Raw genomic sequence first — 15824 nt, 5'->3', positions numbered from 1 at the left:
TCAATAAGGATTCCCACCTGTAGTAGCGAACCTGTTTTTTCTATCTCAATTACATTGAAGGTCGTGTTCAAACGCATTAACTCATTTCATTTTCAACTAAATAATCTCGTTGAATGTTATTCAGATCAACTTCAAAGAAAAACAAATACCAGATGTTTACACAAGCGATTGATTAAGATTGAGAACAATGAAAATCACATGCCGTTATCACGGCAGTAATCTCGTGCTGACATATAATTATGTAATTATTAAATATCAGAACAGCGTTAAACAGCACGTGAAGTTTGGACTGTATTCAGGAAACCCTGTTTTTCTCGTCGAGTTATTGACGTTAATTGAGTTACTGATATTTGGTTATAATAATTAAGATGTTTTATGTCTGGGAATAGCATCCAATGCATCCAATACACAGCACACTAGATCTGTGATAATTCATGTATAAGAAATGACAACTTACATTTACAGGGCCATTATTTCACATCACCTGTTCGATGTATCTATTATCTCCAAAACATTATCAAATTTTGCGTATTAAAACAGCAATGGATCAATTATCTTCGTAATACCTAATTTATGCCACTTACAACTAGGATAATATTCCATTTTTGCTAGTGTGATGATTAATATCCTTATAGAAAGTCAGCTGTGGATTTTACTTAATTGCTTTTGATACCATGTTCCTTAGACTAGCCGAAAAAGTGCCACGGAAGAGACATTCTTATTGAATTATTCATATAATTTCTCCCCCTGGAGGACAGTTTTTTTTAAAACATATCAATATAAACTATACCATACATAGTTAAAATGGTTTGAAAAACTATTGTAATGTCATTAATATCAGGAAATGTTAACCCTTGGACTTTTCCCATGGTCAGGGCTGATATAGTATTTTAAAACGATAAAATTTATTTTGTATTCAGTCCATTCACGTCGTCTGTATTTTTGAATTCATGCAACTAAAGTTAAAATACGTTCTGACATTATATTATTTGATCTATACAAAGGGACATGGAACTGCTGGGCTTAAAACTTGATATATCTGGGCTTAAATATACTTAGTTTTATTGACAGCACTGACACGTCTGTAGTAAATACATGTGATAAATCTCCATATAGAATATGTCAGTCACGCGAACATATTCAGCGTTCACTTTTCCCCAGACCCTCTCGTCTTGTAACGTTAATTGTAAAAGGATTAGACCTTTTCCTGGCTGTCGTGATCAGTGTCTAGTGACAAGTAAGGTCGACGATATTTCAGCTAGCTAATGTCATTAAAATACCAAAGAGCGGCCATGATGTGCTGTCACAACGGAAGAATTCGTCACAGATCGGAACCACTCTATGTTTAGTGACTACGACATCGAAGGCTTGAGTGACAATTACGGATGCGAATGTCTCGAACAGTTTCTATGGTATCGAATTCGGCACGTCCATACCATCGTTGGATATGTATCTATTCATGCAACTGTTGCAGGTTTAAGGTTGATTTTAACTACTTATTTCAATTAACTACATTTATCATGAGTATGCTTTACTGCCTGTTTGTATCTTTATTAATGTCATAAGACTGATAATCTGTTTACATGTGAAATTATACTGTCACATATGGGTGTTTTATTATCGTACTCCGTTGTCATGTACAAAAAAGAAGGAAAAACCGCCTTGTGATAGTATTCTATCAATGCCTTGTTTAGCTACAGACGGTACCAACCATTAGATTTTCTCGAATGATCCCTTTTGATTTAATTCAATTATGTTTTGTTTTTTGTTTTTATGTATTTTTTTTAAATGGTCGTATTGTAGTTCTCTTAATTTGTTATGTTATGTCTTATTCCAGACAAAATAAAACCTACGCACTGTGAACAGATGAAGAGGCATGTAATGGACTGCGTGTGTGAGTGTTTATGCTATTTGGCCAATGGCTAAATATATATAAGATTACACTGATTGTCTCCCTTCGAGAAAATATTACACTGAAAAATGAATGTAATATTAATATAATTATTATTGCTAGATTTTCGAAAATGCAATGATAATACAAATATCGTTAAGTTGTGTACACAACAAAGATTGTCTGTTGTTTGTCTCTGTGTCTATCCTTCATATATAGAGTGAAGTGATAGTAGTCGTTTTTGTATATTGAAGGTGCTATGGTCTAAGGGAGGCTACTATATTCACTTTGTCTCTTGGGATTGAAGTATGCTTTATACGAATACCTGCACTAAATAGAACACAAGTTGCAATTTGAAGGTAGTTGGCAAAAGTACACAAAAAGGTAGTTAGCAAAGGTACACAAAAAGCTAGTAAGCAAAAGTACACAAAAAGCTACTTAGCAAAAGTACACAAAAAGGTAGTTAGCAAAATAACACTAAAAGCACATTTAGGAAATAGTACAAAAAAAAGTAAAATAGATAATAGTACATAAAATGCATGTTATGTGATAGAACACAAAAATGACAATAGGTTATAGTACTCGAAAAGCACATGAGGTGATATTACACGAAAAGAACATTAGGTAAAAGTAAAAAATAATTAGGTAATAGTACCCAAAAATAACAAGGTAATAGTACACAAAACGCACATTAGGTAATAGTACTCACAAAACAACCCAACATGAGGTAATAGTACACAATTTGGTAATAGTACACAAATATCACATTAGTTGATAGTAACCGAAAAGTACATTAGGTAACAGTACACAAAAACACATTAGGTAATAGTACACGAAAACCACATTAGGTAATAGTGCACAAAAAGCACACAATAAGCTAATAGTACACAAAAAGCACATTAGGTAATAGTATACAATAAAAGATATAATAACAGAATACATGGATCTGATTTGAATGGCTACACACATGGATACTATTTGCAATAGTGCCCGGGCAAGCGGGCACTATTGAAGTGGCGCGAAATTGAACGTGAATGTATTGTGACGTCACCATTACATGACGTCATTATAACGTTGCGCTTCGACCAAGACGTCAAGATGCGGACAGGCTGATTTGTGCGGGGATGGAAGCAAATCTTGCTTTTCTACAGAAGACTGTTCACTAATGTTCTATATTGATCTACTTTTAATTTTCATGAAGCTGAATCCCGTTTTTATAGAATCCCATGTCTCTGCCACAATTTATATATTGTACTTTTAATGTAACAACGTGGTGTGGAAATGAAGATAGCGTTGCGAGGTAGGCCTATCGCTTGACGTGCTTCTATTGCGATATAATGGAAAACGGTCTCATGTCAGGGTGATGTACTAAACCCATTATGGCCTGGTTGAGAGGGCACTATTGCCTCATAGTATTTTCTCATGATGGGATTATTTCATCCCTCGACAATACTATGAGGCAATAGTGCCCTCTCAACCAGGCCATAATAGATAAATAGTACACAAAAAGCATATTAGGTAATAGTACACAAAAACCACATTAGGTAATAGTACACAAAAATCACATTAGGTAATAGTATACAAAACCCCATGACGTAATAGTACACAAAACGCAGATAAGGTATTAGTACACAAAAACGACATCATGTAATAGTACACAAAAAACACATGAGGAAATAGTATACAAAAAACACATGAGGAAATAGTAAACAAAAAACACGTTAGGTGATATTACACAAAACGCAGTAAGGTAATAGTACACAAAAACACATTAGGTAATAGTACACAAAAAACACATTAGGATAGTACACAAAAACATAGGTATAGTACACAAAAACACATTAGGTGATAGTACACAAAACAAGTATTATACACATTAGGTAATAGTACACAAAAAACACATTGGTAATAGTACACAAAACACATTAGATAGTACACAAAACACATTAGGTATAGTACACAAAAACATAAGGTATATAAAAAAACACATAGGTAATAGTAAAAAAACACATTGGTAATAGTCACAAAAAGATAGTATAGTACACAAAACACATTAGGTATAGTACACTAGTAAAAAAAAAACAATTAGTATTAGTACACAAAAAACACATTAAGGAAATAGTACACAAAAAACACATTATAGGTACAAAAAACACAAGTAATAGTACACAAAAAACACATGAGGTAATAGTATACAAAAATCACATTAGGTGATAGTAAACAAAAAACACATGAGGTAATAGTACACAAAAAAACATGAGGAAATAGTATACAAAAATACAATAGGTGATAGTACACAAACACAGTAAGGTATTAATACATAAAAAAACACATTAGGTAAAAGTACACAAAAACACATGAGGTAATAGGAGATTTCAGAAAAGATGGCGATGACGTCACACAAAGGTACAATCCGGGCGCTCAAAGGTACAACTCTTATATCTGTACACATAAACATTGTGGGAACACAGCGGCTTGCGATGTTTGTTTACATTTTATTGTAATAAATAGTACGCCAATCCGAGAACTATTGCGTTATTTGCATTTCAAAAAGTGTAAATAAAAATATTTTATAATACTATACAAATTTAAACATATAGTATTCATATATTTTACTCTGTTTATACTCCATTTTCGACGGCTACGAGAAAACACGGTCGCCATTACGTATAAACATTAACAGATATATTGCAAATATCAACTTGAAATTACAAATTAAATACAAAGTCCCTCAAAATGTAATTATAAGCAATTACTGCTTTCGAAGTGTTTCTTGATAAAACACTTTACGTTGTGTGATTAGTGCAAAATTAAACATTTGCTTTCGTAGATTACCCCAAGCCCACGGCAGCCATTACAGTACAGCCGAGAACCCGAATTTCGTCCATTTTCAGTGTCATTAAATTACGTATTCTGGTTATTTTTTGTCATCAACTTTGGGATTTAGTTTATAACATACAAATGAGTCAGTTTGTAGGTTCTTTTTATCATATTTTTAAACAAAACTTTGAGTATTTAGGATTCTCGAAGTCGTGCGCAATGTATCCTGGTCGGCATTTACAGTACTACGATCTGTAATTTACATGTATATCAATTTAAATGAAGTCTACCTACCTAATATGTATTCCAATTATCTAAAAGTAATACCACTTCAGTTTGAGACTTAACACAGCAGTCCATGGCATAAAAGCGACTGAAAATAAAATATTAAAAATGAAATCTGCAGCATGAAAACTGAACGATTTCACCATATTATTTTACGAGATCGGCAGTCATACGTGTAAAACAGTAGTTTAATTACTATTCGTAATTTTGTTATGATAAAGAGTATTCCATTAAAACAACATGTACATATTAAATAAAGAATATATATCTTAAACAAATACTTTTTGAGATAAAAGTGTTGGTAATTATTAATATGATTTATTTCCCCAACAATGCTGTTGCCTGCGGTGATCTACCAGCGACGAAGCCATACACGAGCGGCCGTGGTCTGGTCAGGTGCACGTTTTGTTTATATCATATCGTATTGTGATCAGTTTTTCATGTATAACAGAAACATTATCATTGAAATAGATCATCTTTTCATAAACACCTTTTCACAACCTGAATTTATACGTATGAACAAAATCGGGTAGGCCTACGTGTGATGGCCCGGCAGCGCTTCGATAGGTGGCTTCGACACTAAAATTTAGCAATAAACAAATGAAAATATAAAAATGTTAACATCCGTAACCTGTGAAACAATAAGAAACCATTTCAAAATCAGAATTTGCAAGTATGAAAGCGTAAACTTTTGACAAAGTATCGATTATGAAGCAGGGATGTACGTATCTGTTATTGTTTTTATCAGTCGCCATACTGTGTTTGTACCTTTGAGGACCCGGATGTAAACTTTCTGTGACGTCACGCCATCTTTTCTGAAATCCCCTATAGTGCACAAAACGCAGATTAGGTAATAGTACACAAAACGCAGATTAGGTATTAGTACACAAAAACGACATCATGTAATAGTACTCAAAAGCACATGAGGTAAAATTACACGAAAACCACACTAGGTAATTGTGCACAAAAAGCGCATTAGGTAATGGTACAAGAAAAGTACATTCGGTAATAGTACACAAAAATCACATTAGGTGATAGTAAACAAAAACACATGAGGTAATAGTACAGAAAAAGCACATTAGGTGATAGTACACAAAAAGCAGTTAGGTATTAGTACACAAAAATCACATTAGATGATAGTACACAAAATCACATAAGGTAATAGTACACAAAATGCACGTTAGGCAACTTTAACTTCTGAAATAAAATTATCTTGTGACACTCTTTTTACATTATTCAGATGTATTAGGCATCAATTGTATAAACTTGTATCAATTGTATTTCCAAAAGTGGTATATATATATTTTTTTTTTGGTATTCCATGTATATTTACTTTTGTATGTAGTTTTAGACGCTATCATGTATTATTGTCATTTTTACTATAGTGGAAAATATGAAGATAAACGTCGTTTGATTTTAAACTATCACATTTCGACCGAATCTTTAAAAAAAGAAAATCTCCACAGCCTTATTAGATTTATACAGTTTCTCTATTAAGTCAATTAAAAAACATATTTGCACTTGATTATTATGTAATACTATATTCTTGGAGTTTATCTAACTAGTCTTCCAATTTGACCTACATTTGCACATATACTGTTAATGGTTTAATCCTTGTTTTATATTACACTGAAAAGCAATATGAATTATGTATTTGAATGATTCCTATAGTGACATATTTCATTTAAAGTTTTTATTTCGGGTTTAAACGCTGAATATTTCATAGATAACAAAAAAAAAACCACTTTAATTTTGCGTTTGTGTCGTTGTTTTTTATATTCCACAGGTACGAAATATTAAAAAATGTTTAAACTGTTATCTTCGTTATTTTTAAATGAATGTTTCTTGTACGAAGATTATAACAACCATGGCTGATGTACAGCGATAATTGATGAACTGCGCGAAGTCCTTAGTGTAAGTCGTTTTATTTCTCAAACGTGTTTTCCCATTTCACAAGTATAACTGACTCACTACTGATAAGCCAGCGACTCAAAATGTCAAGACTGCAAGATTTCTTCCCCTTTAACGGTAAACACGAGTAGCTATGAACCTATATAGAATGTATGAATATAATGAAATATAATATATATAATATAAATATGTCGTAATTGTTAAAGTTTATTTTTCATTTTCCCCCAAAAAATGCCATCGTTTGTATTTCTTCTGTGATGCGTAAATCATGACATTACGTTTATACAACATTTATCTAGTAACTCGCAGTGTATGTTATTGGAATATGTATATATTACCTATTATATTATATATTATGGAATTAGTCTTACACGTTTTGTCGAGCTTTGGCGAGTAGACGGGTTTCATAAACTCTAATATGATATGTACACGAATACTCCAAGATACTTTTTTTTATTACATAACTACAGTAACCTACATTTCGAGGAATCTCAGCGTCACAATGTGTTGTATGAAACCAACGGAGGCATTTATGGGCATTATATTTTTATTTTTATATAAAACGTCAGTTTTATAATTTGATTTTATCAATATTGTATGTGTATATTGTCTCTTGCTCCGTCTTGTACTGCACAGTTTGTTACTACAAAGCTTTCATATGTTGCAATAACTTTTTCGTGGTCCCCTTGTCTTTTGCATTGGTATATGGGTATATATATGAAGAAAATCGACTCCAGCATTAGTAGTATAGCAACAAAACATAAAATGGTATAAACACAACATATAGGAATAAAGAGACTCAGCAATTCATTTTTTTTTATTTCTCACAACATATATCTATATGAACAATACTGGGACTTATATATATCGGAACGTAACGCTTCTTCAGAAAATAGTAATTTCTTTAACAAAAATAGCACACACCAATAACGTTTACGACAAAGGTAAATAGCCTTTAAAATCAATTATATCGTCATCATCGTCATCTTCATCAGTATTCTCCGTTATTTTCATCAGTTACTATTTCATTACTAGCACTCTTACTTCTGTTCTCATCACTATCACTATCGTTAACACTACTGTATTCTTCACTACTGGTGTTCTCAACACTGGTTTCGCGACTGTTTACAATAGTCTGGGCCCCACTACTCTTTTGGCTACTAGCGGTTTTATGTTTGAGCCAATGTTTCTTATATTTTCGTGTGCTTTTTATTTTTTCGATACTGTTGAATTCAATTCTATCATTCATACTCTGTGTTGTACTGTAATATTCAGTGGTGTCATTTCCGATTTCAACACCACTGATATTTGTCGTAACATTGTCTGTACTGTTATTAGTCTTCGCATTGTCAGTGTTGTTATAAACCTCCACCTTGACAGTGTTGTTATTCAAATTTATTGTGTCGTTCGTTCTTGTCTTAGTCCTTAGAATGCACTGTTTTCTCTTTGGTTCTTGTCTTTTCTCTTCTCTAATGACTGTTTCTACTTCCTTTCTAATTTTTCTGTTTTTTCCTAAATAACAAAATTATTCGAATAAAATTTTGATGTGTCATGTAAAAACCGTAGAAAAGCATAATATTTTCTACATAAATCTATGATAATTATACTACCTGTAGGTTTCAACAAAAACAATAACGACATCAAACATTTGTTATCTTTAGACATATCAAAGACCAGTGTTAATTCAATGAAATAGTGGTAGCAAATCATTGTTATTACATATATACCGTTAGGAACATAAAGCCATGCATATTTTACTCGGATAGTCTCAACGAATACTGTTGCAATGCTATTTTTGTTATAATTTCCAAAATATGTAACAGTTATACTCACTGTTTCTCCTTCTTGAACTACGCCTACGAGACCTAGATGATCGCCTCTGTCGATGTTTGGATTCTTCAGAATATTGTGCCATTTTTGATAAGATCTTTTTAACATTGGGTGATTGCAGTATTACGCCCATAATCTTGTGTTTGGATGGGTCACGTCCTCGAAATTTCCTGAGTAGAAAGGGGGCTATGAAGAATGGGTAATCAAAGAACGGCTCAGGGATGAGTGTCGGTTGATCAGTTTCACTTATCGAAGTTGACTCAGCGATGTCATGTGGGACATCGATAGCGCCGGTTGTTTTGCTGTCTTTAACATTTTCAGCAGTCCAACCTTAAAATAAGAAATCGAAAGTCAACGAATGTAGACAACAAACGTATCGGTATATCGTTTTCTTTACAAAACCAGAGAAGTTCACACAGGTACATTTGAAGAGCAATTGTGTACAAATCTAGGTTTATCTAAAATAACTTTCACCTCTACTTATATGGCAAAATATAAATGGCATTTACGGCAGGTATTGATTAATTTCACTCACCTTCTTCGCCAAACATGTCGATGACTTTCGGATTATATAAGAAGAACTCTGATACCTCCATTTTCAATTTGTCAAGGTCTGATGAATGTCCTGTATCTACGTCTTGTGGATCGTGTGTGTCTGAAATGTCGGATAAAAATGTTAATACTAAATACATTTAATCTGGTGGTCTAAAAAACCATGCCAATTAAAATGGTAACACTCAATATAAAAAGTATTCCTTAACCTTTGCAATGCGAAAATCAAAATAAGGAAAAACTGTTGCGAACAACTGGTATTGACACCATACCAAAACATTAACTCAAAACAAAAACTACATTTAACTGTAGCTATCTTACTTTTACCCTAGTTTAACTTCCGAATCTAGACCATGCTAGCTTCCTTATCCTCCAGTTCGCATTACGATCTAGTGAGGAGTGACGCCAACGGAGCTACAGGACATAACAGACCCAATAAGCAAATCTATCTTAGGACGAAAAAGGAAAAACCAAGTTTCGATAAAAAAAAAATCTGACCTTACAATAGTAAGAGAAACGCATTTAACCGTCGAGGTCTTGAAAAGGATTGTTCAGTTAAAATATATCTTGCATATTCTCACCTGAACCCGTAGGGTATTCTGGTGTACTCTCGATCGATATGAACTCTTGTAGTTGTGCCAGAATAGCTGGAATGTTGGAATCTGGGGTTTCCGGTTCATTTGTAAGGCAGTTAACTAGACCTGTTGTATCCGTCGTCTGCCCACGAGTGAAGTAATTGTCCAACGATACACCTAAGGCTTCAAACCTGTGCTTTAGCAGCCTGATATAATTGGCGATTTCTTCCTTACTCATATGTGACCCTTTGCTTGAATGGCGTGTCATCTGAGTCCCGAGGCCCGGTTTGTCGCCACTTAGTTGTACCTGATTAGCAATAAATAAGTATGACTTATTCAAATATTGGATTCTGATTCTATTTATCGTATGAACCTTGTTATTATTGTAAACGAATACTTTAATAAACAGAGAGGATGGTTTCCTTTTTTAACTGATATAATGTCTTACTCTAATTAACTCTTAGTGAAACACGGTGCCGAAAGGTTATGATGTCATGATATATGTATATCAAGCCCCGCATCTCTTGATAGCGGAAATCCATTTTGGGCAGGTACTCGGTATGACAGCAGGCCCCGATTTATCGAAACACAAGTAGTTTTTCTTTGGGTTGCTAGCCGGTTTCACCTACTACATTAGGTATCATTGTTGTTCACAGAACGTTAAATCGTAATACCGACTTTACTGATCCAAACCTTACGACATTTCTAATAAAAGACGTTTTCATGTCTTACATTGATAATGGTATTAAACATTGCATACACTTACTTTTCAAAATATAATAGAATTTTTTTGACCAATGCAAGTTGCATGTTATCAGGTCCCCGAATTTAGCAAGATATTACTTTATACTACTAAAAAATGTCACTATAATTTGGCATGAGAATGTCTGTTTACAGTTCTAAACTAGGAGGAGATAAATTAGTGTTATATTTCAGCTGCGAAAATCTTATCAATAATTCAAATTGTCCGTCCTTACGTCGGGGTTTTCTTTTATACAATTATGACAAAATATGAATGGATGATTCTCCATGCATCTAGATCTGCGATGTAATGATTTTGCAAAACCAAATTTCAAAATGGCTGTTCGATGGCTTTCTTAATTTTCAACAACGGATAAAAAGGTTTGTTGCTGATTCACATTTTGCTGATAGCATTATGAAGGAAATGTATTAACAAGTACACTGTAGACAAGGAAGAAGGGCATAAGTGCAATGGACATTGTTAAATTTTGATTTTCAGATGAGCATAAGTATCTTACATTATGAAGCCAAAAAAAATCAATATGTGCGGTTATAGCTTCCTCAAGTGAAGCTGTAATGTATTACGTAAAGAGTTCACCGACACTTGCTTAGAATCAAACATAATGTTTAAAACATTTTAGTTTGCATATTGCATATTGGAGGTTGCATGCGGTTGAGTCTTTTATGGTGGGTCTGTCACTTAGCGGGGCCCTTTCTGACATGTCAGTATTCTAGTTATCATAAAATATTCCTTGAACAGTCATTCACGAGTGAAGGAATTAGTCATTATGTAATTATTAAAGTAACCATGTTGATTTTAGAATAAAATTATACGATTAATAAACAAATTACTACCATAAGTAATTTATCACCATTGAATTGACAACCCACACGTGCTACAATGAATCATATCCACAAAAAATATGTAAATACGTAGAATTTACGTGCCATAATATGTCATTTGCCGTTGTAATATATAATCGATGGCTAAGCGTATACTATATGTTTAAAAAGTACAGAGAGAGCCAGTTACATAATACAAGCTGATGTTAAATCTTTTACCATTAGCATGCTATACCACAGCAAGTGTCAAAGGACCTACAGGATATCTCACACGTCGAGGTAACCATTATAGGTGAAATCCCAACAATTAATTTTAGAGATTTTAAACTATTAAAACATTCAAAATTGCGGAGTCAGTGTAACATTAAAAATGAACCCTTAATGCTGTTAAAAACTGAACTTTAAGTGCATTTATTCACACTGCAAGTTGAATATGGATAATGTGGGATAGTGATCTCATAAAAGGCGGCTTACTATAACGTAACCCGACGTTAAATCTTGACAAAGTCAAAACTTTCGCCTCACATTTGGGAAACAATCAATGTCAGAATATATAATGTCATTACAAGTTTTACAATGGACAAGGCGAAACTTTATAACTTCTCAATGCGACCAATTAGCAACGGTATTTCAAGGCAATTTTAGCCAGAAGTGAGCAAGGTAATCTGTATTTTCTGATACTATTGGGGTTAATAACAAAAAGGTTTCCGGTGCGACAATTTGATAACGGTTATAAACCACTTTCAGCATTTAAAAATCCTCTACTACTTTATCATGACAATCTAGTTATTGTTCTTGCTGCATTTAACTTGTTTTCTAGTTTATCTGCTTCACCGCGAGAACACTTATCATAAACATCAAACCATATTTAGACAGTGGGAGACTATAACAGTTATGTATTTTGACTAAGGCTTTATTTGCTTAAGATATATTTAAGTTTACGAGGAACAATAATATGTTTCGATAAATTTGGATATATACTCATTGTATGTTCAATATGATTATTCCATTTACGATTTGATTCTAACATAATTTCCAGTTTCTATCCACAGTCACATTAATTAATTTAATATATAGGACTCTTTTCAACGTTTGAACCTAGTCAAGTTTCTTTACGAGATAGAATTGTACCCACTATTCTACCCAACTCATGAATTTGCAGTAGGTTATTTCTATTAACAATAAGGATTTTCCGACCACAGAAAGGATGCACTGTCAGCAAACAGTTGACTGAGTTAATGTTAAGCCGGTAGACTTTCACAAAGACAGTCGGGTTCGATCCCCGGAAGGATGCACCGTCAAGGTTAAGGGTCATCTGCCCGATCATGTGGGTTTTTCTACTGGCACTATGGTTTCCCCCTCTCTAAGACCACACGCGCGCGGGCCATTGGAAGTTATTTGCACAAAATGTATATCTATGGACTATCAAGGTAATAATACATATATCATTTATCTAAGCAATAAACAACAGAGAACATATTGTAGAACGTTTCAAAGTACACTAGCGTTTGTAAATCTGACACTAGATTTACCGTGTTTGTCAAATAATAATTTTTGTTTTCTTGCACTCAATCCTTTTTACCTTACTCGGTACTCAATAAATAAATATATATATATAAATAAAAACTAGTGGCTTTAATTTTGTCAAGATTTTCTAACATTTTATGGCACATTTCTTTAATTTGGTAAATATATAAGGACGAATAGCCTGAAGTCTTTATTGATATTTGTAGTTTGATATTTGGCATTATTTGACAGACCTGTCCAAGAAAAAAAATGATATCGGGAAACGTTACTGAACCCCTTGCAGATTGCAGCTCACTAACAGTAAAGTAAAAGATGTAAATAAAACGCCGAATTGTCTGTAACATGCTTAAATCATCCATAATAATTAGAAAGAGTATGCTAGTCTTGGTAATCAAAGTTTGATATATGAAAAAATACGACAGTTTTCGAGAAAACTTATTAATTTATTAATCAGTTATTTAAATCAATCAGTTATTTAATATAATGCGCATACCAATTCGATCATGTAACTCATGAATAGTGAATAATCGAAGCCTTATGAACTTTTGTGTTATTCCATTTGTTTAAAATGTCGCTGTGACCATAAATTACGGGGACAAACTATTTTGTGGACAAAATTTTTAGCTATGGGTTTTCCTGGGGTATATATATTTCAATATTCAAAACCTTATCTTAACGATATCTTTATGTAGTCATCATAATTGGTTGATACAGTTTGTAATTATATAGAAAAAATAATTATACTTGATTAAAGTTGTATAGCCTGTGACTTGTTGTATTTTTGGCATAGAAAAAGTATTTAGAGTGTTTGACATATTTTTCTCCACCTCTTTAAATTTTAAACTTTCGATATTTACCAACTTTTGTTAAGTTCGTATACGTAAATTTATTAAACAATTAAATAAAAATATTGATTTTTAACGTGTACACGTTTAAAATAGCTCAAAAGTATATATCCCAACTGATTTCCGATATTAATGTCTGAGGTGGGATAATAATAAATATGTAGGTAGACCTAAGTCAATTATTTCAAAGCGATTGTTTGTTCTTTGTTTGTTTAGATTTTTGACAAACAAATAGGAAACAAAGACATAATGAAACATATCAATGGTCCTCGATGCGATAAATTCATGATATAGTCAGATATTGGCCTCCTAAATAGGCATAGAGAGTCAGTATGAAATATATGAGGCTCGGGCTATGTTGACAACGCAAGCTACGCCCGCGCCTCCTATAAATCTTACTGACCATCTATGCTTTTATAGGGGGTCAGTAACTGACTATCTAAGTAATCATGTTATGTGTATTGGGTTTTTTTTGCGAACCTGCCAAGTATCAGCAGTGAAATGAGTACATACGGTTAAACTATGAAGTAAAATTTTAGTCTACGATTTTTTCACATTTTTACAGAGTTACTATTAATTGTTAAGTGTTTCCATTTAAATATACATAAGGCATACTATCACGAATCTTACAGTGCATTTTTTTTTCTTGTAAATAACGTTTATAAATCATCATATATATCCATGTGAATGATTGCACAACTTATTTAATTAAACCTTATGGTTTTCAATAGATTACTGAAGCAAGTTACGGCACATATAACTAAAACAAATCCTGCTATGTCTTACCTGGGAAGAAATTTAAAAACAAATATGAATGGAAGTATGTTACAAACCTCTGTTTTGTTAGCCCTCCTGATAATTCCCGATAGAGTTCCAGCTCCATAGACGGTCTGAAGAATGGTCAACACCACCAACAATGAATAATAGCGGAACAACATTTTCACGCTATGTACAGTTTACATAAGTACCAACGCTGTTGTCGAAACTCGATTTGTATTAAAACACAGATACACTCTTCAATGGACTTAGATGACTATATAAGAAATTCTGGGGATCCCTAGGACTCTCAGTGATTGGATGACGGCAAGCCAATGGTCTCCATCGTAGCTTAGTACTTCAGGTTAAAATAACACCTCGTAACTGATAATTGTTTAATTGATGTAGGTGTTGAATATATATTTCCATTATTAAAAGTTCTCTCCGCATAAACAATTGATTCATTCATATGCATGCATTCCTTAAAATCTAAATAGTCAAACTCCACGCAAGCATGAATTTATTATATGGAAATAATGACAACGCAATACATAAACGTTTGGTTTCATTCACGCGTAGCTAGTTTTTCGGAATGAGTTTTGCTTTTGATCACAATGTTTTAAAGGTTCCCGGAAAATAACGTGGAAGTTTGAGATTTGGTTGTTAGTTGATGCATTCCATGTTCCGTTATTTAAAAGCTATATGTACCGTTATTTTCATATTGATGAATCAAGAAGAGCTTTTGATTATGTTAATCACTACCAAAATTAACAATGTTAACAATAACTACCATGAATACGTTTTAACATAAAACAACTAGTGTTCAGAGTAAATATCTAAATCTGTTCTATGTCAAGACACAAATAAAGCAAGAAAGCTTAGATATCATTATTTTGTAGGAATGCGTTTTGGCAGTTCTTAATTAGAATAAAGTGAAAATTAATTAACCCATTGGATAGAAATGAATGAATCCATTTATCAACGTCGTGAGTATTTGGACCTTCAGTGACATTAGTAACCTTACAAATGGACGTGGCGTACTAAAATAGTTCAAATGAGGTAAAAATACGTCGGCCCGGTCTCCTTTCATAATGAATATATTTACACAGTCTGTGCTAGTGTTAACGCGGAAGACGACATCGTGTTAGTAACGTTTAAGTCGCCTAATGAATACCTTTCCTAACTCATATCCCAGATGGAGCTCATTAATAACGTTTCATTTTTCTTGTTGTACGACAAAACAAGAAA

The sequence above is a fragment of the Argopecten irradians genome, chromosome 2 (assembly GCF_041381155.1).
Source record: "Argopecten irradians isolate NY chromosome 2, Ai_NY, whole genome shotgun sequence".
Classification (NCBI taxonomy): Eukaryota; Metazoa; Mollusca; class Bivalvia; order Pectinida; family Pectinidae; genus Argopecten; species Argopecten irradians.
This window is presented reverse-complemented; position numbering follows the sequence as displayed.